This window comes from Crocuta crocuta, unplaced genomic scaffold (assembly GCF_008692635.1).
Source record: "Crocuta crocuta isolate KB4526 unplaced genomic scaffold, BGI_CrCroc_1.0 scaffold997, whole genome shotgun sequence".
In the NCBI taxonomy this organism is placed as follows: domain Eukaryota; kingdom Metazoa; phylum Chordata; class Mammalia; order Carnivora; family Hyaenidae; genus Crocuta; species Crocuta crocuta.
Window position 1 is genome coordinate 74,561 of NW_027529648.1, and position 4,859 is coordinate 79,419.

Here is a 4,859-nt window from a genome sequence, read left to right on the forward strand (position 1 = left end):
TCAAACTATGAAATATAACTGGGTCTGGGCACCATAAAGGAAACTTGCTGCTGTACCTCACAGGAACCTGCTACAGTCAGCAAGCATTGAAAATTCCTACCCAGGGCTAGACCCATTAGGATTATTTATGTTTCAAATTTACATTCGTGATTTGCTTTTTACTATAAATAGTGCTGAGGAAAAAAGACTGAAAAATATATTAAACATGATCCTTTCTCTCCAGAAACACATTGTTGTATGAGGATAAAGGCAGGTAAATACAAAACCATCATACAGATACCATAATAAAGTTCTGTGCAAGAGGTTACTAGAGGAACTGCAAATTGGTAGTTGCCAGAAATTGCCTGGGAAGATCAGACAAACCTCTACAAAGGAGAGAATGCTTTTGATTTCACCTGGAAAAATGTGTAGGGTTTCTCTAGGCAAAGTAGGAATTCAGTAAGGAAGAGAAAAATCTAGGAAAAAGAGAAACATGAGAAAAGGCTCCACGTTTTGAAGAAGTAAACGTGTTCATGGAAAGTTAAGCATTCCTGCACTCATTCCTGCACTTCTTTATGTCTCTACTGCTCATTACATATATACAGGAGAGACTGTGGCATAAGGTTTGAAGAGGGAGTGGTATAGGATGAAGCCAGAAAGATTGTACAATTTGTACAGAATTATATAGGACTGCATATACTAAGATAACTGTATACTAACTGTATATACTATGCTAAGTAGTTTGGTTTGCCCAAAAACATATACACCATATATTAAATATTTTTCCTATAAAGTAAGTTAGGAGTATGTATTGCAGGGTAAAAATGTGTTGACATACAAGCAAAACTAGAGCCAAAAAGACTATAAGCTTAAGCTTTTATCTGGTCTCAGAGTCTTCCCTGACAACATTTACTTTACTTTGCCTGCAATGTTCTCATCTCCCCACCATACCTACGTCTCATTTCTAGCTACACTTCTTATTACTTAAGTAGAAGCCTAATTTCTCAGGAAATCCTGTCCAATTCTCTTTTCCACATTATTCGCTGGACTGTGTTTGTTTCCTATACAATATGTGCACGTGTGCAATATGAAACAGTCTATCACTCGACTAGACTATAAACCCCGTGGATGCCAAAATATACTCAGGTCCTAGCTGTGGTGGAATAATAGCTGCTTAATAATTTTTTGAATGTATACATAAATTTAAATGGGGAAATTGGCAATAAATTAATTAAGAGATAACTTGGTGTTGTTTATTCCAGGGATTCTCTGGTCTTTCAAAAAAAGAATACATATAAATAATTGCAAAAGTTTGTGCAAAGGATTCTAATTGAGTTTGGATAGCTGACCTGGAGATATGAGAGGTGCAAATGAACTGATTGAACTCAGGTTCCTCACCTAGTAAAGGTTTCCTACTTTTTCATCCTAATGGATCTCCTCCTGGGCGCTTTTCCCAGAACTTATGCCCTTCATACCTTAGTGAAATACTCTAGCTCCATAAAGAATTTTTCTAGGAAAAAAAATACAATACTAAGATTTGTTAATATATTTCTGCTTGAGTATACCTTCAATCAAAGTGAAGGCTGAAAAGGATGTCTGTCTTTCTTCTTACCCACCCTCGATACTTCCAAAAGTATGAGGTTCAATATCACAATATTTTTTTTTACAAATAGTTTATTGTCAAGTTGGTTTCCATATAACACCCAGTGCTCATCCCTACAAGTGCCCCCTTTCATGCCCATCTCCCCCCTCCCCCCCACACCCATGAGTCCTCAGTTTGTTCTCAGCATTCAAGATGCTAACATGGTTTGCCTCTCATGGTTTGCCTCTCTCCCTTTCCCCCACAATTTCCTCCCTTCTTCTCCCCCATGGTCCTCCCTTAAGTTCCTCCTAATCCTCCTATACGTGCAAACATATGATATTTGTCCTTCTCTGCCTGACTGATTTCACTCAGCATAACACCCTCAAGGCCCATCCATGTTTCTACACATGGCCAGATTTCATTCTTTCTCATTGCCATGTAGTATTCGATCCTATAGATAAACCACATCTTCTAGATTCATTCTTCCATTGATGGACACTTAACCTCTTTCCATGTTTTGGCTATTGTTGAGAGTGCTGCTATGAACATTGGGGTACATGTGCTCCTATGCATCAGCACTTCTGTATCCCTTGGGTAAATTCCTAGCAGTGCTATTGCTGGGTCATAGGGGAGTTCTATTGTTAGTTTCCTGAGGAACCTCCACACTGTTTTCCAGAGGGGCTGTACCAGTTTACATTCCCACCAACAGTGTAGGAGGGTGCCCGTTTCTCCACATCCTCGCCAACATCTAGAGTTCTCTGATTTGCTCATTTTAGCCACTCTGACTGGCGTGAGGTGGTATCTCAGTGTGGTTTTGATTTGTATTTCCCTGATGAGGAGGGATGCTGAGCATCGTTTCATGTGTCTGTTGGCCATCTGGATGTCCTCTTTGGAGAAGTGTCTGTTCATGTCTTCTGCCCATTTCTTCACTGGGTTGTTTGTTTTTCGGGCGTGTAGTTTGGTGAGTTCCTTATAGATTCTGGATATTAACCCTTTATCTGATATGTCATTTGCAACTATCTTTTCCCATTCCGTTGGTTGCCTATTAATTTTCTGGGTTGTTTCCTTGGCTGTGCAGAAGCTTTTAATCTTGATGAGGTCCCAACCATTTATTTTTGCTCTTGATTCCGTTGCTTATGGGGATGTGTCAAGTAAGAAGTTGCTGCGGTGGAGGTCAAGGAGGTTGTTTCCTGCTTTCTCCTCTAGGGTTTTGGTGGTTTCCTGTCTCACGTTCAGGTCCTTTAACCATTTTACTTTATTTTTCTGTATGGTGTGAAAAATTGATCTAGTTTCATTCTTTTAGATGTTGCTGTCCAGTTCTCCCAACACCATCTGTTAAACAGGCTGTCTTTTTTCCATTGGATATTCTTTCCTGCTTTCTCAAATATCAGTTGGCTGTATACCTTTGAGTCGAGGTCTGAGTTCTCAATTCTATTCCATTGGTCAATGTGTCTATTTTTGTGCCAATACCATACTGTCTTGATGATGACAGCTTTGTAGTAGAGGCTAAAATCTGTGATGGTGATTCCTCCCGTTTTGATTTTATTCTTCAATACTACTTTGGCTATTCGGGGCCTTTTGTGGTTCCATACAAATTTTAGGATAGTTTGTTCTAGTTTTGAGTATGCTGGTGCAATTTTTATCGGAATTGCATTGAATGCGTAGATGGCTTTGGGTAGTAATGACATTTTAACTATATTTATTCTTCCAACCCATGAACATGGAATGTTTTTCCAATTGGTGTCTTCTTCAATTTCCTTCCTAAGTTTTCTATAGTTTTCATAATACAGATCTCTCATATCCTTGGTTAGGTTTATTCCTAGGTATTTTATGGTTTTTTGTGCAATTGTGTATAGGATCAGCTTGATTTCTCTTTCTGTTGCTTCATTATTGGTGTATAAAAATGCAACCGATTTCTGTACATTGAGTTTGTACCCTGAAACTTGGCTGAATTCTTGGATCAATTCTAGTTGGCTTCAGGTGGAGTCTGTCGGGTTTTCTACGTAGAGTATCAAGTCGTCTGCAAAAAGTGAAAGTTTGACTTCCTCTTTGCCAATTCTGATGCCTTTGATTTCCTTTTGTTGTCTGATGGCTGATGTTAGGACTTCCAGCACTATGTTAAACAACAATGGTGAGAGTGGACATCCCTGTCATGTTCCTGATCTCAAGGGGAAAGCTCTCCATTTTTACTCATTGAGGATGATGTTAGATGAGGGCTTCTCATAGGTGGTTTTTATGATGTTTAAGTAAGTTCCTTCTATCCCAACTTTCTCTAGAGTCTTTATTAAGAAGGGATGCTGTATTTTGTCAAATGCTTTTTCTGCATCTATTGACAGGATCATATGGTTTTTATCTTCTCTTTTGTTGGTGTGATGTATCACATTGATTTGCGAATGTTGAGCCAGCCCTGTAACCCAGGAATGATTCCCACTTGATCTTGGTGGATAATTCCTTTTATGTGCTGTTGGATTCGATTTGCAAGGATCTTGTAGAGGATTATTGCATCTGTATTCATCAAGGATATAGGCCTATAATTCTCTTTTTTTGTTGGAACCCCTGTCTGGCTTGGGAATCAGAGTGATGCTGGCTTCATAAAATGAGTCCGGGAGTTTTCCTTCAATTTCTATTTTTTGGAATAGCTTGAGAAGAATTGGNCATGAACATGGAATGTTTTTCCAATTGGTGTCTTCTTCAATTTCCTTCCTAAGTTTTCTATAGTTTTCATAATACAGATCTCTCATATCCTTGGTTAGGTTTATTCCTAGGTATTTTATGGTTTTTTGTGCAATTGTGTATAGGATCAGCTTGATTTCTCTTTCTGTTGCTTCATTATTGGTGTATAAAAATGCAACCGATTTCTGTACATTGAGTTTGTACCCTGAAACTTGGCTGAATTCTTGGATCAATTCTAGTTGGCTTCAGGTGGAGTCTGTCGGGTTTTCTACGTAGAGTATCAAGTCGTCTGCAAAAAGTGAAAGTTTGACTTCCTCTTTGCCAATTCTGATGCCTTTGATTTCCTTTTGTTGTCTGATGGCTGATGTTAGGACTTCCAGCACTATGTTAAACAACAATGGTGAGAGTGGACATCTCTGTCATGTTCCTGATCTCAAGGGGAAAGCTCTCCATTTTTACTCATTGAGGATGATGTTAGATGAGGGCTTCTCATAGGTGGTTTTTATGATGTTTAAGTAAGTTCCTTCTATCCCAACTTTCTCTAGAGTCTTTATTAAGAAGGGATGCTGTATTTTGTCAAATGCTTTTTCTGCATCTATTGACAGGATCATATGGTTTTTATCTT